Source organism: Cavia porcellus, unplaced genomic scaffold (assembly GCF_034190915.1).
Source record: "Cavia porcellus strain 051 isolate PalLab524CR breed Dunkin Hartley unplaced genomic scaffold, mCavPor4.1 scaffold_5, whole genome shotgun sequence".
In the NCBI taxonomy this organism is placed as follows: Eukaryota; Metazoa; Chordata; class Mammalia; order Rodentia; family Caviidae; genus Cavia; species Cavia porcellus.
Window position 1 is genome coordinate 20353238 of NW_026947488.1, and position 24523 is coordinate 20377760.

Here is a 24523-nt window from a genome sequence, read left to right on the forward strand (position 1 = left end):
GTACATACTCATTTCATATGCCCAATTTTTGGATTGAGTGTTTGAATTTGGGGGATCTAATTTTTTTTTTTTTTGGTGCCAGGAATTGGACCCAGACCTTGCACTTGCCAGGCCGGCACTTATGCTGCTGTGCTATATCCCTGGCCTCCTAATTTTTAAAAATTCTTTATATGTTCTAGATAGAAGTCCTTTGTCTAAGGGACATTTGACTAAAATCTTTTTCCATTCTGTGGTTTGTCTTTTCACTTTGTTGGTGATTTCTTTTGATGCGCAAACACTTTTAAAGATGATGAGATCCCTGTTACTGAGCCTTTGAAGTACTTTCCATGCAGTTTTTTTTTTTTCCGTTTTTTTATCAGTACCAAGGATCGAACTCACGACTGCCTGCTTGCGAGGCAGGTGCTTATGCCACTGAGCTAAATCCCCAGCCCCAACAGTTTGTGTTTTGTACATCAACTCTTTGTCTACTTCTATACCTTCAAGATTTCTACTTACCTTGTGTTCCAGTATATTTAGTGTTTCTGTTTTAATATTTAGATATTTGATCCATTTAGACTTTAGTGCATGGTGACTAGCTTTAGTTTTTGGCATGTGGAAAACCAATTTTTACAGCACCATTTATTAAAGAGGCTATCTTTTCTTCCAGTAAAATGTTTGGCCTCTTTGTTAAAGATAAGGTGGCTGAGTGTGTTTGTAGTTGTGTCTGCATCTTCTAATCAGTTTCACTGATCCTCAGGTCTGTTTTTTTGTCAGCACCATGCTGATTTTACCACAGGAGCTTTGTAGTATAATTTCAAGTCTGGGATTATGAAAGCATTGTATTTTTAATGAATTCTTCCCTCAGGATTTCAGCATGCATATCACTAAATAGAAGACATTATTTGCAAAAATTTTTTAAATTTAAGATTTTTGCATTTCCTGATAGTTAAATTTCGACTGTACATTTGCCTGGTTTGAGCAAATGTTTAATCGTGTAACCTGAATTCCTACCACGGTGTAATTAGTCAGAAAGATACCTTGTGCTCCTTCCTGGCCAATGCCCATCCCTGCTTTCAGAAAGATATCTTCTATTTTTGTATTTCATATTTATATACTATTTTGTACTAAAAAAGTTTAAAGTGACTGACTCAAGTCCATAAAATACAGAAAGAAAATGAATGAGAAGTAGGTAGAAGAAAAACCTAAGAGGGGATATTAAATCGCATCAGATGAGCATGTATGATATTCTAAGAACTTTTTAATTTTTTTGGTACCAGGATCAAACCCACAAACTTGTGCTTGCCCAACAGGCATTGTTCTGCTGAGCTAAATCCCAGGGCCCTCCAAGGACTTTTATAAGTAATGTATTACTCAATTCTCACAAGAAGTGTGTATAATTATTTCCATATTATAGGTGGAGAGACTACAAAATTATGTATCTAGTAAATAATAAAGACACTTTGACTCCAAAGTCCATACTTTTTACCACGTTAGCCCCAACAAGTAAGGCGACAGGCAAAATAAAAGCTTACTTTAATTTTAATATGGTTTCAAATGATAGGTGCGCAAGTGTTTGTAAAATTGTTACCTTATCTTCGGGGTAGTTTGGCCATGAGAGATGGCAAAGGCGGAGGCACTGAAATAGTCCTGTAGTTCTTGCAAAGCACTTTAAATTAAGGCTGATGTTTGAATTGTCCTGTGTGACCCTACAGATAGAATTCTTCCATATCCTCAGAGATAGAGGCAACATGTTAAAGAATTGATGCTAACAGTGGGAAATCTTGACTGCTAATGAAAGTTCTAGCAACATCAACAAGAAACATCTTATATGTGAAAAAAACTTGGACAGAGTTTTTAGTTGTGATTTTAATAGGTTTCATTTTTAAAGTTGTCTTAAGAAAGAGTAAAAGCAGTACTTAGGAAAGAATTGTAAGTCCCTAGTAGCGGATCTTAGAACTCTCCGATCTTCTGTATTCAGTGTTGAGTCTCCGTTATAATTATCATTGGATGTAAAAAAGAATGAGTGGCAAAGAATTGAGGATTAATTTGAGACTTATTACTTGAAATGCCAGAATAGTTTTCCACCTGTTTTAAGAAGTTGTCACAGAGGCCCTGGACATGTTCAGGAGATACTTTGAAAAAGAGGAAGACAGCCATGTTAAATTGATAAGTATGTAGCAGTATAAAACAAAAGAATTTCTGCTGGACAGTGGCCTCAGGGTAATAGACTGTACTATTTGGGGCTCATTTGGGCCTGGGGCTACCAGTGTCTGCTTATGTGATCTGGGGTGATGGAGTGAGGAAACTAAAAACCAGCTTTGGGAATTTAGTGACTTCGGTGACTGCAAAAAGGGAGGCAGATATTCAACGGGATGATTCTACTATCGGTACTCTTCTCCTGCCATTCTTGTGTTCCTTTGCTGTATTTTCGAGTTCCTCCCTTTCCTACTCCCTAGATCCCACCCACAAATCTTACAAAAAGGGCATTTCTAGGCCCTCCAGTTCTTTTGCCTGTATCTCTGATCCTCTGGAGAACAGAAAGGAGGGATGGACAGCCAATGCACTAGACCAGTATAGAAGGATCCACATGAATGATGCTACCACAATGTCTTTAATGGATTAGTTTAAAGAAAAAATTTCAAAAATAACATTCTTGTTATAAAAGTAATTTTTATAGTAGATGATCCTAAACACATAGGAAATCATAATAAAGATAATTGAGATTACTATTAGTAATGTCTTGATAGTATTCTTCTTTTTTTTTTTTTTTTTTTTTTTTGGTCTTTTTCCTTTTTATCGGTACTGGGGATCGAACTCACAACCGCCTGCTTGCAAGGCAGGTGCTTATGCCGCTGAGCTAAATCCCCAGCCCCGATAGTTTCATTTTTGCCATTTGTTTAGAATTGCTTAATGTGTGAAGCCATCTTATATATTCATTTTGTATCTTGCCTTTAGAATATTTGTCATCTTATAAAAATGTTCTAAATAATTTCCTGTGTCATTTATAAGCATCATTTTAATTAATTATTTCAGTGCTAGGGATTGAACTGAGGCCTTTACACTGAGCTACATCTCCAGCCCGTTTTAAAACTTTAATTTCTTTTTTAAATTTTGAGACAGAGTTTTGCTAAGTCTCTAATTTACCCAGGCTGGACTCAAACTTTGATTCTGCTGTCTCAGCCCCTCAGAATGCTGGGATTGCAAGAGTTTATCACCACATTTTAAACAGAGATTGATAGTCTATTATATGAGTTGCACTCTCTTTGGTTCACTTTATTGAATTTAAATTAGTTTCTGAGCTATAGGGATATACCTCAGTGGTAAAATGCTTTCTTAGTATGTGCAAGGCTCTGGGTTCTATTCCCAGTACCACTGTGTTAATTAATTAAATGTGAAGGTTCTTGTGAACAGCATATAGCTGGGTTACATTTCTAGCCCTGCTCCCATTCTCTGCCTTTTAATTGGCATACTTAAACCATTTGCACTTAAGGTAATTATTGTTATGTCAGGCCAGTAATTTATACTTTATAATTTGTTTTGTATCCTGATTCCCATTCTTGTTTCTTTTTTCTTCCCTTTCTCTGGATTTGTCGCACAATTTTGGGGTTTTATTTTGACTTTTTGTAGTGTCTTTGAATCTCTTTATATCATGCTTTTAGTAGTTGCTCTGCATGTTACAATTTTACACATATGTGATTTATTACCATCTCCTTTTACCACCATTTTAACACTTTTGGAAACATTACTTCTACCTAGGTTCCCTTAATTTCCTTTTCAAAATCTGTCTTGACCATTAGTTTATGCTGTAATTTTTGTTTCAGTCAACAAATATGATTTGTGAAGCCCATGAGGGATAGTCTATTATATGTACCCATATTTCTGCTTTTTCTTTCATCTTTTATTCTTTTCCAATCCTCTAGGGTTTCTTCATTATTTATGTTTTGTTTGAAGAACTTCCTTTAATCATTCTTTTATGGATACATTTTCTAGTGAGACATTCTTTTAGGTTTGTTTTGTTTTTGACTTCTGAGAATGTCTTTTTCCCTCCAGTATTAAATTCCAGCAGATATGAATTTATGGTTCTTAATTCTTTTCTTTGAGCATGAAAATTTTATGCTGTCTCCTTGGCTTCCATGGTGTCGAATAAGAAATACATTGCCATTTGAATTAATGTTCCCTTATAGATGCCATATTGTATGTCTTTGCTTTCAGGAGCATTTGTTTGTTTCTGAGACACCATCTCACTGTGTAATTCAACCTGGCCTTGAACTCACTCTGTAGCACGAGGTGGTCGCAGACTTGTGTTCCTTCCCCTGCCTCCTGAGTGCTGGAATTACAGGCGTTGATGCCACCATGCCCAGCTGCTTTCAAGAGTTTTTCTTTCTTTATTTTACAGACAGTATGTGTTGTGGTGTGGGTTTTTTTAAGTTCCCAATTTTGGGTTTGTTCAGTTGAATTAGTAGGTGTATATAGTAAAATTTAGAGAAATTTCAGCCATTATGTTTTGAACAGTTTCTTAGTCTTCTTTTTTTCTTCACCTTTTCTGGGACTTCGATGATATGGATATTGGGTCTTTTTTTATTGCCTCACAAGTGTCTAAAGTTGTTTTTGTTTGTTTTCAGCCCATTTTCTCTCATTTGTTTCTATTGAGTAGGTTTGTATTGATTCTCAAGTTTAATGACTCTGACCTCTTTATCCTGTTATTGAGCCCATCTAGAAAGTATTGTTTAAATTTCTGTCACTGTATTCTATAATTTGTATTTGATTCTCTTTTGTAACTTTTACTCCTTTGTTTAGATTTTACATTTTTTCCTTTGTTTCTAGAGAACTTGACATTGCTTGTTGAAGGATTTTAAAAATCCTTGTAAATTAATTCTGATCTCAGATTCACTTTGTGTGTCCGTTTACCTTCTTTTTTCATGCAAGCTGTGCTTTTTCTGGTACTTGGTTTGGCAAATGATTTTCAATTCTATTTTATCTATTATGTAGGAAACTTTAGGTTCTACTTACTCGTTTATTTCTCCTTCATTACTATTGCTTATTAATTTACAAAATGTTGAACCTCATTATATTTTGGTCATTCCACTCTCCAACTTCCCTTGCCCTAGTCTCTCTCTTCTCCCTTATTTCTTCCTCTTGTCTAAGAGTCTCCCATCCACTTTCATGCCATCTTTTTTAGATTCTACATATTAGGGAGAACACATGATATTTGTCTGAGTCTAGCTTATTTTGCTCAACATGATGATTTCTAGAGTCCATCCATTTTCCTGCAGATGACAAAGTTTTGTTCTTCTTTATACATGAATATATTCTGTTATGGTTATATACCACATTTAAAAAATTCATTCATCTGTTGATGGGTGTCTAGGATGGTTCCATACCTTGGCTATTGTGAATTGTGCTGTAGTATGGGTACACAGCTATCCCACAGCTAACTTTAGTTCCTTCAGGTATATGCTGACAAGTGGTATAGCTATATCATGTGGTAGCTCTGGTCTTACTTGTTTAAGGAGCTTGCATACTGATTTCCATAAAGGCTATATTGATTTAAATTCCTACCAGCAATGCAGAAGGATTCTTTTTTCCCTGCATGTATTGTTTTTTGTATTCCTCATGATAGCCATTCTGACTGGAGTGAGATAGAATCTCAGTGTAATTTTAATTAACATTTCCCTAATGGCTAAAGATATTTAAACTTTTTTCAGATATGTATTAGCCATTAATGCGACCACTACTGAGAATTTAGTTTATTTACCTATTTAAGGATTGGTTGGGCTATTTAATTTTTGTTATTTTAATTTTTTATATTCTAGATATTAATCCTTTGTCAGAAAAGTAACTGGCAGAGATTTTCTTCTATTCCATGGGCTGTTTCTTCATTGTGTTAGTTGTTTCTCTTGCTGTGCAAAAACTTCTTAATGTAATGTAGTCCTGTTTGTTGATTCTTTTTATTTTTTCCTACACACTTGGAGTTCTGTTCAGGAAGTATTTTGCTTGTGCCTGTGGCTTCTTGTATTTTCCCAGTTTTCCTTACTTCCTTGCTTGCTTCCTTTCTTCTTGTCTTCCTCTCCCCGCTTTTCTGCTCTGTCGCTGTCTCCCTCTTACGGTACTAGTCATTGAACCCAGAGCCTGCACACTAATCTGTATTCCTTATTCTCCTTTAGAAAGTTGCCCAGAATGGACTCAAACTTGAGGTCCTTCTGCCTCAGCCTCCTTGAATACTGGGGTTACGGTGTGCACCACTATCCTCAGCTTCCTCTGTTTTATTTTAGCATTTAAAAAATTTTGGATCTTGTATCTTAGTCTTTCTGATCCATTTTGAATTGATTTTTGTACAGGGTGAGATTTTTATACAAGGACCTAGTTTCAATCTTCTACATGTAGGTTTCTGGCTCTATTTATTAAAGAGACTGATTTATCTTCAACATATTGTTTTGGCTACTTTGTCCACAATTAGATGTTCATGGGTTTATTCCTGTGTTCTCTGTTCTTTCCTTTGACCTGTGTCTGTTTTTGTGCCAGCACCATGATATTTTTGTTATTGTGGCTTTTGTTTGTTTGTTTGTTTTTGGTATTGGGAATCAAACTCAAGACCTTGTGCTTACCAGGCAAGCACTTGAGTCACTGAGCTAAATCCCTGGCCATACTGTGGCTTTTATGTAATTTGAAATCAGGTATTGTGGTGCCTCAAGCCTTTCTCTTTTTGCTGAGGATGGCCTTGACTATTCTGGTCTTTGTGTTTCCACGTGAATTTTAGGATTATTATTTCTAGTTCAATGAAAAAATGTCACTGTTATTTTGATGGAGATTATATTGAATCTGTAGATTAGTTCTGGTAAGGTGGCCATTTTTGTATTAATTTTCTCAATTCAGGAGGGTTTTCCATCTTCTGGAGTCTTCTTCAATTTCTTTCTTCAGTGTTCTGAAGTTTTCATTGAAGAGATCTTTCACCTCTAATTAAGATTGATTCCTAGATATTTTTTCAGGCTACTATGAATAAAACTGTTTTCCTCTTTTCTTTCTCTAATAGTTTGTTGTTGATATTTTTAATAATTTCATTTCCTGTTACATTGCGGAATTCATTTTTAGGTTCTAAAAATCTTTTGTTAGAATCTTTAAGATCTTCTAAATATAGGATCATATCATCTGCAAACAAAGATATTTTGACTTTCTGTGTTCCTATTTGAATTCCTTTTATTTATTTTCTTGACTAATTGCTCTAGCTAAAATTTCAAGTAAATATTGAATAGGAGTGTTGAGAATGGACATGGTTGACTCCTTCGTGATTTTAGAGGAATCTCTTTGTGTTTTAGGGCCTTTATCTTGAATGGATGTTGAATTTTTGTCAGAACACTTTTCTGTTTCAATTGTGGTAATCATGTGGTTTTTATCCTTGATACTGTGTGTGTGGTGTATTTAGTTTATTGATTTTTGTTTGTTCAATCATTCTTGCATCCCAAGAATGAGAACAAATTGATCATGGTATATGACCTTTTTAATATGTTACTGAATTTGGTTTAGAAATATTTTATCAGGGATTTTTGTATCTATGTTCATCAAGGATATTGGTTTATTATTTTTATTGTTGTTGTTATATCCTTGTTCAGTTTTGATATGACCTGGGTCCTAGTTAAGTCTTCTACAGTATTTTAGTAAGCAGTCACCCTGCTTAGGTTTAGCACATAGGTTAGATTTTACTTTTGTAGAATAACAGTTTACTTTTTAGGGCTTTTATAATACTCTGTTGCTTTGCTTCGTTTACTCTGTGCTGCTTAGTTTACGCTGTGTTCACTGTCATTGTTGGTGCTGAGAGAGTTTTCCTAGGTGCCTCTAGGGGAAAGGAGTCTCTGTCCTGCTCAGATGAAGAGTACTTCATGGGGGCCCTGTAAGGAGAGGGAGAGTATTTTGCCAGAGTGCTTTATTGTCAGAGGGGTCCTAAGATATCCTGCTAATTGGTATTATGACTGGCCTGATATTTGGGGGTTGGGAAATACTAAGCCTCCCACTTTCTTCTTTGAGCCAAGGAGGGGATTATAAAATGCCCTGCTGTTGTATTATTTGAGGCCTGGAGTCCCTAACTCATCTTCCTTTTATTGTTTTTCAGACTTCTTTTGTTGCTTCATGTTATTTCCAGAGTTTTAAATTGTACTTGTAAAGCAGTAGGAGTAAAAATGAGTTAAAACAAGCTTGTCTGGACTCTAATAGTGTTCTATTTAACCATTCATTTTTGGATAATGAGATTGTTTTGAATGGTAAGTACTTTAGACATCATGAAGTATTGGGGATGTAGAGTTGAAGGAGGAGTCCTTCCACAGCTTTGAAATCTGAAAGGCTTTTTATACTCCATAGACCCATGGGCCTGGTCTGGTTAGCAGCCCAGTACAGGCTGTTACTCATCTGTCTTCTACTTACTTGGCTGGTGATGTCAGTTCTTCGTGTTTGCTTTACAGGCAGGCTTTTCTTGTTGTTCTTATGCTTGTTGAATAATACATTAGTTTGCCATACTTCTAGCACTGTTAAAACAGATCCATTGTCAACTTTGTAAGGTCTTTTCTTAGCTTGTCTGTTAGGTCACCATTGTCTCCCTTTTGGCAAAAGAATTTAAATTTAGCCATGCAAACTGTATTTGTGAATTGACTATAAGATATTTAATTTTTATGTAGGCTTTTTCTATTTCAGGACTACAAAGCAGTGACCTTTTCCCCATAAATTAATGTGAAAGACATTTTCTACTTGTGAATAAGAAATTTGAGGTCATTTCAGTTCTTCCAGAGTAAAGGTGCCTTGTTAAAAAAAAAAAAGCTAGAGAAATATTTTATATTGGAAGCCATGGTCATTTTGTATAGTTACAATAATAGTTTTGCACAAATAATTTCAGGTTAGAATTGCATACTACTTATTCCCACCCATTTCCTTTATTGGCTGTGACACACAGGAATTACGCCCATTGCTTGAGTAACCTTTTTGACCTTTTGTTACTTGGCTATAAATTGACTTGGGTCTTTTGCAAAAACACTGTGTGTGGGGGGGCGGATCTTTTTGTTAGAACCCAGCCAATTCCTGCTTCAGTGCAGAACAGTTTGTTCTCCTGAAGAAATGAGCCAGTTCAGTGAACAGAAAAACATAGCCATAAACTGGCATCGCCAAAAACTGCAAAAGCAATTGCCCACGTTTATTCCACAGAGCAGGGAACTTAATTTTTTTTTTTAAAGGAGACTTTGGGGAGAAAAACATACTTTTGAACTCCAGTGACTTTAAGCAAATGTAAGGGACTCAGAGTAAATTTTTTTTTTAAATTTTTATTTAAGGAGAAAAGAAAAGAAAGAAAAAAAAACAGTGAAGGGGTACAAGTTATACAGATTTACAGAAGAAAAAAATGCGCAGTAGGAAATCACTAGTTAATGGATTACATATTGCCATCTTAGAAATAATTGTTCCAGTCACAAAATTAAAGCTTGTAGAGTGGACATTCCAACAATGATACTGCAAACAGTTCTGTTCAATGATCCAATAAAACTCTGTGATATCATTTTCTATCTTATACATTTAAATATACATGCAGTTATATAGTTTAGAGCACTTTCTTTTCCTCTCTTTTGTACAGTGACTATTACACATTTTGGGTTTCATTGCTCCCACGGTTCGTATTGCTTTTTTGGAAGAGAGTAAAACCAAATGTGACACAACAGAATAGAATCGGTCAAGTCAAAAGGGTGGACATAATAGATAATATAAAAACATAATACAAGGTGATCAACAATGGTTACCATAATGCCTCCTGCTATCTCTAATAGAATTGCCTATATCATTAGTTGTAATACAATTGAACAAAACCGTAAAGAATAAAACCGACAAAACCAAAACATTGGAGATATTGTAGGTCTTCAAAAGTAGATAAAAGTCAACGAGAATGGGCGTTATAATGAATCTCATTATCTTCTCAGCTGATGCCTAAACTTTCGAACCTGATACTATCCAGCAAAACAGAATAGAGAAACCTCAGTCAAAAACAAGATGGTGAGAGTAATACAGGGCTTCAAATCGAGATAATAGAGAGTCAAAGTGGGTTACTATATTATATCCTGCTATATTTTTCCCTTTAATTAAATGGATAAAAATAAAAAAGTAAATAATGGAGTGGAGATTGAGAAAAAAGAGGGCATAACAGCGAAACAGGGCAGATCAAAACATAACCATTTAAGCAGAATAGTGTTTCACCACCAGATAATCCTGACCCAAAAATAGTTACCATATTGACTCCCTCCCTGAAGTCCTTGAGTACAACTTCATATACTGTAGCATTAAGTATATCAAAACAATGTAAAACCATTTAAGAGAATGACAGCATTATAGAGTATTTAGAATCGACTTAACAGAAAATGAACAATGGTCTCTGTATAATCTCCTTGTCTTTAAAAGGTTTTTGCTTATCCTATCGTACATAACAAAATCCAATAAGATACAACCTGTTTAGACCATTGGAGACAGAAGAACAAAAGCTAGATGAGACTTCAAAACAAGATGGTACTAAATCAGCATTACCTATTAAGATGTCATTTTCTCCAAAAAAAGCTGTTCCTATCATCCAATCTTCTCTGTCTCATTTCTGTTGAGCTCTTTTTCTGTCAGTAGCTGTCAGTTTGTCTTCTTCATTTTGTTCTCTGCTCCATTCGTTGTGGCCTCCCCGCCACTATTTCTGGGTTCTTTGTATTTTTCTTTTTTTAGAATATCCTGCAATACTTTCTTTTTTTTTTTTCTGCAATACTTTCTGTAGGGTTGAATTGGTGGTTGCAAATTCCCCCAGTTCATCTTTATCCTGGAAGCACCTCGTTTTTCCATCAATTTCCAGGGACAGTTGTGCAGGATATCTCAATCTTGGCTGGAGATTATTATCTTTCAAAGCTTGAATTATTTCTCCCCATGCTCTTCGTGATTTGATGGTTTGTGAAGAGAAATCTGCTGTAATTCTGATGGGTGCTCCCTTGTAAGTGGTCTGTTTCTTGTCTCTTACAGCTTTTAATATTCTGTTCTTGTATTGAATTTCTGGAATTTTTATTATTATATGCCTGGGTGTTTCTCTGTTAGGGTTGTAGGTAGCTGGGGTCCTGTATGCCTCATACATCACTCAGAGTAAATTTTAACTACGTTAGAAGTTTCTTTTCCAGAGCTGTTATAGTCACCAATGTTTTAACATATTAAACAGAAATATAGTAGAATTCTCCTTCCGCCTGCTTCCACAGGCCTCACAGATTGTGTTGAATCATATATTCCCTAGATTTCATCTGATCTGTCCATTGAACTGAAAGCAGCTTCTCTTTAGTAATACAAATACTTTCTAGGTGACTGCTGTGTTCAAGGTTGAGTTGGGTGTTGGCATATTTCTCAAAGAAATATGTAGTAGTCATTGAGTTATAAGAAAACATGAAAAATCATTATGATTGTGGGCCAAGTGCAGTAATAGAAAAACATAAAAGACACAGTCAGTACTTCCTGGACTGGATCACAGAAGTGGAGCCATTTGAGTTAAATTTGGAGACTGAAAGTTTGCCAGGTAATGGAGATGAATAATATGGGCAAAGAGGAGCAGATGTAAAGTTGACAGATGACAATGCAGCATGGAGTTTTAGGTACTAGAGGTAAAATTATACTTGAGTGTAAAGAAGAGAGAACAAAATGAAAAGGTAAAGAGAGAGGGGTCAGATCTCATGCATCCTAAAATCACATGAATAGTTTGAAATGTCTCCTGTAGGCTATAGGAGATACGAAATTCTTGAAGTAGAAAAGTGGCCTGGGGAGAATTAGGGAGGGAAAATGGTGAATTTTCAAGGAATCATGAATTGTGGTAAGCTCCTGCAGGGAGTCTCTGAAGACAACTACCTGTGTCCTGGAAAAGCACATACGGTTGTGATCCTGAAGAACAGACTGGGAGAGCAGTGCATACACAGCATGGGTAACTCAAGTAACTGCAGCAGTTCACAAATGAGAGGAGAGGATGAGCGCTCAGGGGCCACCGTGGGCTGGGGAGTGTAGGTAGAAAAGCAGGAGGGAAGAAGCCCAAAACTTGTACTGAACTTTAAACATGCCTCCCAAGGGCACTTTCACTTATACTGTCTTATTTAATTTTCATTGTGAACTTTGACCTGTTTGCATTCAGATGATTCCCACTGTAGCAGACTGAAATTTTAGAAGTTCAGTACTTTACCCCAGACCTAAGTGATTTCAGATTTGGAACCAGGTCTATCTGACTCCAAACAATGACATGATACCCTTGAGTAGCAGGTGCTATAACTGAGCCACTCAGTGTTTAAAAAAAGTCTTGAAATATATACATACTCATTATGTAAGAGCTTATTTCAGTAAATACTTGTACTACTATTAGTATTTGTGCAAAGAGATATTATATAGTAGTATTAATGCTAATTTATCAATATTTTAAAAGCCTCAAACATCAGATACATGATTTCATTTCTTAAAATCTAACCATTGTGAAAGAATTGGTTTAGGGAAAAGCCCAACCAAATTAGTAAAAAGTATAAATGAATGCTTAAAGAGATGTAATTTTAAGTATTCAAGGGTGTATGTAAATTCATGTTAGAACAACAAACTGTAGCTTTTAGAAACTAGAGGATCTTTTAGGACTAACATCGATTGATGTGGTAATTTGTAATAAGTGTTTGCTTTAAAAAGTCTCAGAAAACATATTTTTCAAGTAACTATATCAAGTAAACTGTAAGACCAATAAGTGATTTTTTTCTATGCAGCATTCATATCATAAATGATTCTATGTAGCAATGGATGCATGAAGTAATAGACTTCAGAGTCAACATAATGTATGACACAGCCAAAACAAACCTGGATTAGTCTCTGGTGGTTAATGGATCATTTGCTGCTGAGTTACCGTAGGGAAATACTGTCCTATTGGAGGTGTGAGTCTTGAAGTTCCAGCACGGAAGCCTACAGTTAAGTAATGTTACAAGATGTCTGTTCAGCATCAGCATTCCATTTTCATCCTTTTTGTGCTTGTTTCTCAAACTGAAGCCACACATTGTGAGTGCTTTTGAGGTAGAGAAGTACAGGAAATGTAGGAAAACTACCTCATCTCAAATATCTTAATTTTAAGCCTGTATGATTTAATAGCAGCACTAGTAAAAATTGCCGAGTTTTTAGGAAAATAATAATACCTACTGTGACAGAGCTGTGGAGCTGTAGCATGGTCTCTGACCAGAATTGAGGTTATATATAACCAGAAATAGAAAGATAGCTCTGCTGTTCTAGTAGTGACTGAGCAGTTGAGAGAAACAGTTATGTAACTGCGCATGCTCATTAGTTCTGCTATAAATGCACTCAGCAGGTTCTCTGTGGGTCCTTTGTGCACCTCAGCATTCTGTTGGTTGCTTCTTTGGTAGCTATGAGGCCTGAGCCTGGCCCCTAAGGAAATACCAGAGACACAGAATCCAAAACCCAACCCCTGGAAGTCTAGTCTACCGGAGCAGATGGACTGTAAACAGCCATAGTTCACGTCGAGGTGGAGGCTGTGAGGAAGTACAGCATGGCTGGGCCTATCAACAAAATCTGGGGTTGTGGTCTCCCAGGAGGTTCCTCAATATGTCAGTTTGCCTCCTTGCATCTCACTTTTCCCTCTGTTTAAAGATTATAATGCCTACTTGTACCCAGGTATTACATAACGTTGTGAACGCTGAATATGGTAACTCATAATGTGGCTTGACCAAATCTGGCATTTTGAAAATACTGTGTTCTCTGCTACTCTCCTTTCCTCTCCTTGTCTAATCCCAGGTCTTTCTTGTTTCCTTTTAGTGAGAAACATGGTCTAGTTTATAAACCCTGTCAGTAGATCTTGCTTAGTCCTTACAATTCTCCCTTTTCATTTTCCTTCTCCTCTTTCCTTCCTGCTTGTCAGGAATAAGTATCCCCAAATTTCCTTGCCACTTTTTCTGGGCAACAGCAGTCCAAAGATGAGAATGAGAAGTGGAAGATTGCCTGAGAAGGTAAGGATGGCATTGCAGTCACAGACGCATTTTGGGTCAGCATTTCTTCTCATTTAAGTCTCTCAGATCTCCCAAATGGTTTGAGAATTCCAGGCTTTCTGTCGCATTACCCATGTCTTCCTCCCTCACTTCAGTTTTCTGAAAGAAGAGAGTAAGAGCTTGTCCTTTCCAAGTTACCTACTTCTAGTATCGATTTCCTCCACCTATAAACATTTTATTAGGGGCTGGGGATTTAGCTCAGCGGCATAAGCACCTGCCTTGCAAGCAGGCGGTTGTGAGTTCGATCCCTGGTACCGATAAAAAGTTAAAAAAAAGAGCAAACATTTTATTGCTAGGCATTACTCTAAGGGCTCCATCATGTGTTCTTTTTTGGCTTGTTTTGTGTTAATGCCGTCAGAGTCCACATCTAAAGAAGCTGATGAGCAATCACTTGGAGTACGCACCAGTAATTAACTTTCCTATAGGTGCATGACCTCCGCTACTTATCTTACCTCCCTCCCCCATCATTTAGTTGTCCATATATTTACCTCTTTCCCAAAGGCAGTGATTCTCAGCTAGGGAAAATTATGCCTTCCAGGAAACATTTGATAGTCTAAGGACTTTTGGTTGTCACAACTTGGGAACATTGTAGGTTGGTGGTGGTGTGCTATTTGCGCTAGCAGCTAAAGGTTAAAGATGTTGTTAATACCCTGTGATGCATAGGACAGCCTCCCAGAATGTAGAGCCCTGTGTCCTACAATGTCAGTAATATTAAGGCTGAGAAACTGATATAAGAGTTTCTCATTAAGCCCTTTTTTTATGTCTGCCTGCCTCCTCCATGTCTATGTTGAAGGACTTTTGCTAATTTAAGAAACTCCTTCTTAGTGAATAGTTCCTCTCTCTCAAGTCTTCCTTCTTCCCTTATTCTTACCAAAGCTGATCCTCCCTCTAGGATTTATAACCTGCTGTGTCTATCATTCATTGCAGCACTCACCACCATTTGGCTTCTGATTGCCTCCTTCAACGTGACTTGTTTTTTCTTCAGGCAGCCAAGTGAGTATTTGATTATGATGAGATTGACCTTCCAAATAACATATATTACTGTTATATAATAATATCCCAAGGGCCCAAGCCTTGGCACTAGGAGAGTCAGCAGCACCTAGTGGAGTGACTTGGTATTTGGATATGCAGTGGAGAGGAACTATAATTTTCCAGTTCTGTGGCTAATAGATCTAACTTCCTTGAGCTTTAGTACCCACCTAGGAGAGACAAGTAATGGCCATTTCCAGAGAGTGAGACTGTGAGGAGATTTTAGCATGGAACCTAGTGCATTCAATTTTTTTTGCTTTTATTTGCATTTATTTTATGCTTAATTTATTTCCATGCTATAAGTTTTCTTCATTTTCTTCTGGGATAACTTTTTCCTCTGTGAATCTTCTGTCTCTAGTTTAGGAACAATTTGTTCCTTTTCAGTAAGGATCATTTCAACGTGGCACAGGGAGCTCAAACATGGATCATTCTCACCATAAGCTCTGTAAACACGGCAACACATCTTGGGTACGTGGTTCGTCTGCCTGTTTTTGATGATCAGACAGTTTGCATCCAAAAATCCTTAAGTTTAGCCTTACTCCCTGTATTTTTAATTATGTGCAACAAAAATTCAGCACTCTATTTGGGTCACCAGTCCTGTGTCTGGCCCCACTCTTGACTTGGGCAAACCTATCAGCTCCACTGTTGTAATGCCAAAATGGCACATATTGCTTCTTTAAAGTCATATCCATCAGATGCTTTGTAGCCTTTTGGATGTGCACACCCTTGATGGCCTGAGAAGTTTCAGAGGTGTTCTTAAAGTGAACGCACAGATTTGAGCCTCTTGATTTACATGATCTTGTGGGGTTTGCTGGTTCAAAAAGTATAGTAAACCATTTTCATAGGTCACTTCATGCCACTTTCAAATGTGTTTTGAATCTGGAAATGAAGCCAAGTTTCCATATGTGACCTTTATAATAGGTAGCTCATAGAGAAAATAGGTTCATCATTGCCTGGAAGGTAGCAATCTTAATTCACGATTCTACCTTATGAGAAACCCTTACTGGAGTAGGGCCTAAAGTACATCTTATTAACTGTGGAAATGCTAGGAAATACTGATACTTTTCCCTAATCCCATGGAAGCAGAGGGAAAATCCATATACCTCAGAGTTCACTCTTTTGAGGAGGAGATAATTCTCCTTCTTTTGAACTTTAGGACCCTAGAAATATACCCTGAGGATCCCTACCTGAGGTAGTCTGAAGTCATGTGTTTTGTAAAGAGACTGCAGAGAGTGAGAAGGGTACCATATCAGCTCACTCCCACAAATTTCTGGTACATAGAAATCAGCACAGAGGAGGTTAGTGATAATCCTGTGGTCAAAGACCATTTTCATATATCCTTAAGGCTAGAGTTATAACAATCATATAAATATTCAAGTACCATCTAGTATTTTTTCAGAAATATCAAACTTACTGTCATTGGGATTGGTGAGATAATCTTTAGAACATAGAGAAGTCTGGGAACATCAGGAGGAGAACTGGTTCCATCCTTAAAGAGAGCTTGGAAAGTTACTAAGGTATACAAAAATGTTAGTTTCTTATTCTATCAGAGGCTAAAGAATGAAGACATAATGAGTAGCTTATGGGTCAGAGGCCAGTCAGAGACAGACTGTGTCCGATCGGTTAAGTCTCAGTGTTGACAGGGCTTGCACAGCAACAGCAGTGTCTGTGGTGCCTCCTTACCTTCTTCCCTTACTTAGCTCCTAAGAATCTCAGAGCGTTTTGCTCTACATTGCATGACTGTGCTTTTCACTCAAATAGTCTGTCTTGTGCTGTGTACTCCTCCAGGATGTGTTTATTTTCTTGCCAGCCAGCAGTGCTGTGGATTAAGAATATAGGCTGTGGGGCTGGGATGTAGCTCAGTGGCGCAGCACCTGCCTGCCAAGCACAAGGCCCTGAGTTCAATTCCCAGTACAAAACAAAACAAAACAAATTGATGTAGACTGTGGAATCAAGACTACTTGGACCTGAGTCCCAGCTGTTGCCTGTAGCTTGGGTCTCCTGAGTCAAGTTATAGTACTTAGTCATTTTAGTTTCTCAGTGTGGAAAATCAAATGGATACTTAGCTCATGGTGTTACTGTGAGGAGCAAATGAAGTGAGCAAATGAATGTAAAGCAATTGGCACACTTCCTGACATATAGTGATTTTATTCAGCTAGTGGTGATCGTACTGCTTGATAAAAGATGCACTAGCTTTGAATTCTTCCCATTTCACCATATTGATAAAGTATCTTGTAGCGATTAATATTTTATTTGAAATAAATGACAGGTGCAGATGTACCCATAGACACGCACTCAGGATAATTTGAAGATGACAGAAATTTGAAATATTTTAGAGGCAGTGTTAGAGCTCATTTTTAGAAATTTGATACATACGGAGTCTAAAATGCGCCAACCTCTACTCTTTGCAAAAACTTCATTTGAAGGGAGGACATCTGAACTGCATCATTTCACTCTTTACTGAAATAACTTCACTTGCTTATGACTTATGTCACCTCCCTGTCTTCTGCAAGATCAGTGTAAAAATGGCCTCTTTTGTTCCACTATACCTTTCTGAAGTAAGACTGTAAGCCTGGCCTTTACCCGGTTTCCCATACACACTATTCCAAGATATTGAGAAACTCTTCTTGAATTTCTCACCAAGAGAATGTCTGTGTATAAATATATATTTTCATTTTTGTTAAATGATAAGAATGTCATCCCAAATTTATTGTCCTTCATATTGAGACCCTCATAATCAAATATAGTGTCAGCTGAAGGGTGGGGAATACCCTTCTCGACGTCTCTGCTACCTTCCTACTCCCTTCTGGAACACACAGACCGTTGGTTTTGTCTTCTGATAGGGGAGACATTGGTTCCAACTCCAAGGGTGGGTAACCCCACATACGTTGCCACAGTGATTAATCCAGTGGCAGTCTCTCAGGGGTTAGTTTACTAGTCCTAGGATGTAACACAGTGTAGACTATCTGAGTATTTGTGAGGACCGTGAAAAAAGAGTTCCTCAGTCTTCTGATAGACCTTCCCAAAGCCTTCCCAAAGTCTTTCTGTCCTGGATGTCACGGGAACACGAATCCTGAGGCTTACCTAACCCCAACTAGGGAAACTACTCTTGGAATGTATTTAATAAAGTGGAGAGGAAGAAACTGGATATGGGGACTCATCCCATAACTTGGGTGGCTGAGGCAGGAGGATTGAGAATTTGGAGCTGTAGTGAGCTACATAGCAGATTCCAGGCCAGCCTCAACTATGTAGCCAAACCCTGTTTCAAAACAAATAGAGAGAGAGAGAGAGAGAGAGAGAGAGAGAGAGAGAGAGAGAGAGAAAGAAGAAAGAAAACACAGGCCCTTGTTTTCATTGTACAGCTCTTGAATCAAACGCAAGCCAAATTGAAGCCACCCAACCTCTGAACTTTCCATTTCCATTTATGTGTGCCAGTAAACCCTCTGTGTTATGCAAGCCATTTTGAATTGTGTTTCTTACTTGCACCATGGACTCCAAATGGCACTTGGTAGATTCAGTTCCTTCTATTTTGTATATATTAGTTATTCTAACTGTGGCCCAAGACCCTATTATGGAGAAGTGGGACTAGGTTTCAGAAGAACTCTATTTTGGCAAGGCATAAATTACTTATATTTCTGCATATTAATTTTTTACATATACATGAATTAATATTTTTCAAGTTTATCTTCCTCTTTTGATTAATTAAATACAAATTCAGGAAAAACTACTGAACCAAGTAGGTTTTATTGTGTATTTTCCATAATGAATAGCTGTTAAAAATGGGAATTTCTTCCAAAAATTTTTTTCATTGAGAAAATATATGCCAAAACCCTACAAATTTTGGTAGTTTTCCCTAAATGGTATCTCATTAAATCTTCTTGGTAGAAATGTTTGGCATAAGAAGACATTGCTTAGGTAAGAGCTTCCTCCTTTCCCCCTTCTTTCATTAGTTACTCAAACTCTGTTAGAAACTGTGGAAATGTAAGTTTTAATTACCTTACCTAAGCCTTTTCCTCAAAGCTTTTATAGTTTATTTTAAAGAAAAGACACACATATCGTGTACATTATAGGGCATGGCTATTTTTAGAAGGGCTTTATTGGAACTTCTGCTGAGAATTACTCTATCAGAAGAGAACTCTGGTACCCTGTGTGTTGATCACTGCCATTTTGAAATACAGTGTTTGCTAAAAAACACAATACTCAAATTCCCTTTTCTTTACCTCTAGTATCCTACCACTAACCTCAGTCAGTAATTCTCAGCCTTTTTGAGCAATACACATCAGTTTTTGCCACAGGTGGAAATTTTTTTTTTTATAGGTGGAAAATTTTGATCTGTGCGTAATACACATGCATACACAGAATCACTAAATTTGCTACAAAGTATTCCAGAATTGTAACTGTCTCTTGCAGCATAGAATCTGCCTGTTTGTTCTGAATTAGTTAAACTATTCATTTGTCTGCTACTGTAGTTGAATGCAAGTGAGAAAGATTTATAGGGCAACCTTGAATTGTCTCCCAGTTTGATCAAAACAAAACAAAATCCTTACTATCTCTGGTATTTTATGTCAGAAGTAACAATGGCCCACTGAGCTCACCAGGAGTGTCCTGACCTCTTGTGCTACTTCTAGAATGCCAGATGGGAGGCCAGGCCAAGGTGGCCAGCTGGCTGTAGAACCCTTATTCTAAGATTGTGCTGCCACTTTCTTGTGACATTAGAGTCAGAAGCAAAAGGAGCTTTCGGCCAGTTACCCAAGGACTATATTCAAGCAGTGACCTATTTTTACACTGTAATCGAGTTAGGTTTCTCTTTTTCCCTCTCAAAGCAGTAATCTCACATTCCTCTGAGTACTTGAGAAGCCAGTTCCCTATTATCTCTTTAGCATGGTTATTTTTTATTTGACATAGATCAGTCTTAGCTGAGGACAGTAATGTTTGTCCCTTTTCCTTTTGTGGAGGAAGGGGATTGATTTATGCATATAAATTTGAGGGATATGAAAGCATGAACCAACTGAGGACAGATACGAAAACCTAATGAACTAGATAGAGAATGGTATTTGGGATTATAAATTCAAGATTCTGCTTTTTAAAATCCTAACCACACATCAGTTAATCACTTAACTGAGTCATCAGAGTTTGCTTGAGCTGCATATGTGCAGAGTGATAAAGGTGCAGGGATAAAGTGGCACAACTCTAATCTGTCCCCGTCGTGAGAGGAAGTTTGACCCACAAGTACAGTGCACTGTCAGCAGTGTGGCACAAGAGATGGGACTGGAACCAAGTCGTGGTTGTTGCTAGGTAAGGGGTGCTGTGAAAGGTGCTGAGAATTCTTGAAGAGCTTCCCAGCTAGGCTCTACCTACTGCTTCCTGCTCCTGCCTGTGTCACCTCTGTAGGCCCAGTGCCTGGCCTGTGTTGACCACTTAGGTATGTCTGTGTGTTTCATGCAGGGGTCAGATTCTTCAGGTGCATTTCTCATGTCTACTGAAGAAGACCTTCAGGGCAAGAGGAAAATGTGCTGCATGACTCTTTTTTTTTTTGGTACCAGGAATCGAACTCTTGACTTTATCACTTGCCAGGTAGGTGCTTAAGCCACTGAGCTAAATCCCCATTTTTGCAAAGGTAACATGCCTAATGGTGTGAGTTTTTAGACTTTAGGGCCTTTTCTTGTATCTTCTGCCTGGATGACAACATCTCATCCTTTAAGGCTGACTTTTGGGGCTGGGAATATAGCTCAGTGGCACAAGTACCTGCCTGGCAAGTGCAAGGTCCTGAGTTTAAGTGCTGGTACAAAAAAAAAAAAGACCTACTGTTAGTGTAAGACTTGCTATTGCAAGTTGTAAACTCTGCCTTATATTCTGAGCAACACTCAGCTGTTCATCTCTGGTATTTCCATTGCCTTTCCTTTCCCAATAGTGCTTAGAGACTTGAACTTTCTTTTTACACCTGTATCTATCTGTCTTTGCCACTGCGCTGTGAATCTTAGTCGTACTGTGTTTTATTTGTCTAGGACATACCAGTTGCTTAGCATGGTGAGTCATATGAAGGAAGTATAAGTGTCACATGAATAAAAGATAGCTCACGATATAGAGAGGACTACAAATATTCCTGATTGATTCTCAGGCATTTTTAACTGATAGTATGTATTTTGTACTTAAAAACAGAAAGACATGGTAACAGTTTTAGAAAAATAATCTAAGGAGACATAAAAAGTGGCCTGTTGGCATTCAGGCAACAAATTAGTAAAGAAAGACTGTGTATATAATGACAAGGCAGGGAGCATATCAAAGGAACTGCCACCATTCACTGGTTCCCTAACTTTGGTACATAATATGCTATTGCGTTCCATACAGAATTAACATTATTTGCAGAAAATATCTTCATCTCTCAGCCTGGAATGTTCATGTGCCAACTGATGTCCAAATCTGAATTCAGTGTTCAAAAGATTACTGGGAATTGTCCATGTTTCCTCACTATGGAAGTTGAGGTTGCTTCCTGGTGCTTCCTGGTACCAAATGAGGAAGAGTATAATATGTGTTTGGTAAAGATGGATGTAGATTAAATGAACACTTAAGATCAATCTTGTATGTGTCTCCCAATTTTTGTTGGTATTTGGACCTTATATTTTGACAAATACTAGCATATATCAAGAATCTTTCCTTGACTGAAAGACAAATATACACATCATAGGGATGCTGTTTCCATTTCATGTATCTACTTCTTTTTAATTCTCATGTTTCTGATTCATTTGAGGACAAGCCAGTAGAGTTTTTCTTAACAAAAGATTATTGAAAGTCTGAACACACCCTGCTCTTTTTCTGCTTTCCAACGTAATAAAGAAGAACTGGCTATGTTCTGTACTTCCTGGGTCTGTTCTGTTGTGTATTATTAACTCTTACATTCTTTGTTAAAACTAGACAACTTCTTATGCTGCAGCTTAAGTGTATTTTCAGTATTCTTTCTTTGGTAGGAATGGAGACCATATGGTCACTGTCATCTGTGTAATAATAATGATTGAAAATGGTTATTAAGCCACCCTTTGGCCTTTTCTCTGGTCTAGGCAAAATTGTCTCTGTTTCTGTGGCCATTCCCCATAAATCTCATTTTCTGATCCTTTAATCATTGTGGTGGCTTTCTTTGGAAAGTACATCAAAGGTTCAGTTTCAGTGCCTCTATGCTGGTGAGGCCTGGCCATCAACATTTAATGGATATGGAATGCAGTTGTTTTAACCATCCGATTCCCATAGCTAGTCTCCACATTCCCAAACTATTTCCAGTCCACGGACCATTAGGACTTCATTGTGGCACTCTTTATATTTTTGATTAAGGAATTGACTAGAATACAAATTTTAGCTTATGAATAATTGTAGCTGTTAGGTGATAGTCTGCAACAGCCTGATCTGTTGCATTTGAAATCCTTTTTTGTCTTCTTGTAGGCAGATAGGTTTTTTCATAATGGAAGATAATCCAGAACTTCCTTTTATTCAGTGTTGATTGACTCAACATCTATGACTACCTACTACGTGTTAGTCTATGCTAGGAATTGAGGACCCAAAGATAAAGCACAGGACTTAACTTCACAAAGTTCATAGTCTCGAAAGAGAGTCTGACAGTACTCAAAAAATTATGAAGTGGGATGTACAGTAGAAGATGGCATAAATGCAGTGGAAGTTTAGAAAATCTTTGCTGATATGTCGTACTTGAATCTGAACATGAATTAGTTCTTAGATTTAAAAAAGACTATTACAGGTGAAGGCAAGGAAGCTAGCATCCTAAGGGTGTCGTGAATTAAGTGTGGCTGGATATGAACTTGAGGGCCTGTGAGGTAACCAGTTGTCAAAAGGTAAAAAGAGGTCTTAGTAGCTACATTTTAAAAAGTAAAAATAAAAAATTACAAAAGGAGCTGTCAATATGTGGAGAGATTCTAAAATGCATGTTACTAACTTAAGCCGATTCCAAAAGCCTGCATTCTGTGTGATACCCATGACATTCTGGGAAAGGCAAAACTATGGGGAGAATAAAAATACCAGTGGCTGCCAGGAAGAGAAGTGAGTTGAATAGGCAGAACATAGAATACTTTTAAGGCAGTGAAATTAGTCTCTCTGTTACTGTAATAGTGAATGCATGTCAATTTGTCTAAACCTATAGAGTGTATAGCACTGAGTAGACTCTGAGTGATAATGATCTGTCACTATAGTTCATCATTTATAACAAAAGTATCAGTCTGATAAGGGATGTTGATTATGAATAGGTTATGCATATGTGGGGGCAGTGATTATGTGGAAATTTCTGCACCTTTTAGGTTCACAGCAGAACTGTGGACCTAAAATTACAGTAAAAATAAAGTCAAAGATGTCAATTTATGTTAATAATATATATTTAACTCAATTTTTCAAAAATACATTTTAATATTGAGGTATTTTATTCTTTTATGTGGTCTGTATTTTAGCACATAGAAGTTTTTGCTAGTTACATTTCAAGTACTCAGTACATAGTTACATGAGTACCTATGGCTACTCACAGCTGTGTTAGACAGGGCTAGGTTTGACTAACGCAAAAGCCTTGGCTCTTTAGGATCCTGGCGTCCTGCCCTTTGATTGCTGTAATGGTGAAAATAAGAGGAAGGGTGCTTGAAGACTTATTTTATTTGCTGTTGCCATCTATGATGCTTGGTGACTTGTTTGGAACATCTAGGGTAGTGCTGTCCAACAGAAGTGTAGTGGAAGATACAGGTGTAATTTTAAATGTTCTAGAAACCACATTGAAAAAGTAAAAAGAAATAGGCAATCCTTATTTTAAGAATGTTTTTAACCTAATATATCCAACATATTATTTCAAAATGTATTCAATATTAAAAATTATTTGTGAAGACATATAGACCACTGGAATATAATAAAGGGCTATAAATTAAAACACATAGGTTGTGATTTTTGATAAATGTGCTAAGTCTTTTTCAATGGGAAAAGAATAGTTATTTTAACAAACGATGCTGGGGAAAGTGAATATCTACATGCAAAAGAATAAATTGCATTCTTATTTTACAGCATATACAAAAATGAACTCAGTATGAATCAGATACATAAACAAAAGAGCTAAAGTTATATAATGCTTAGAAGTCACAGGGGAAAATCTTCATGATTTTGGATTAGGCAGTAATTTTTAAGTATGAAATCAAAGGCATAGTCAAAAAAGGAGAAAATAGACAACTTAAACTACATCAAAATTTTAAACTTCTTTGAATCAGAGGGCACATTCAACAGGTAAAAAGGTACACCTTGAAATGAGTGAAAATATTTCTAAACTATATACTTAATAAGAGGTAAATATCTAGAATATATAAACTCAACCCAGTTGGTGTTTAAGACTTAAGTGTGATGGAAGACAGTAAGGCAGCCATCTTTCAGAAAATTAGAGTCATCATGATGTGTTCTTAACAGAGTACTGCAAACTGAGTGAATTTTATTTCATTTAAAAA

At 37.0% G+C, this 24523-nt stretch overlaps 1 protein-coding gene and 1 pseudogene across 8 annotated transcripts in view; one reads left to right on the forward strand and one right to left on the reverse strand.

Annotated features, from left to right (window-relative positions):
• The window catches only part of Zhx3 (zinc fingers and homeoboxes 3), a 174334-nt gene that overhangs the window by 86743 nt on the left and 63068 nt on the right, over nucleotides 1–24523 (forward strand). The window contains exon 3 of one of the 8 annotated variants that reach the window (XM_063248345.1): nucleotides 14952–15017. The exons of the other annotated variants lie outside the window; for them this stretch is intronic. The gene's annotated coding sequence lies outside the window, so the exon portion shown is untranslated. The remainder of the gene's footprint in view (nucleotides 1–14951; nucleotides 15018–24523) is intronic. 8 annotated transcript variants of the gene reach the window in all.
• On the reverse strand, nucleotides 15252–15874 carry LOC106027226 (large ribosomal subunit protein uL22-like; annotated as a pseudogene).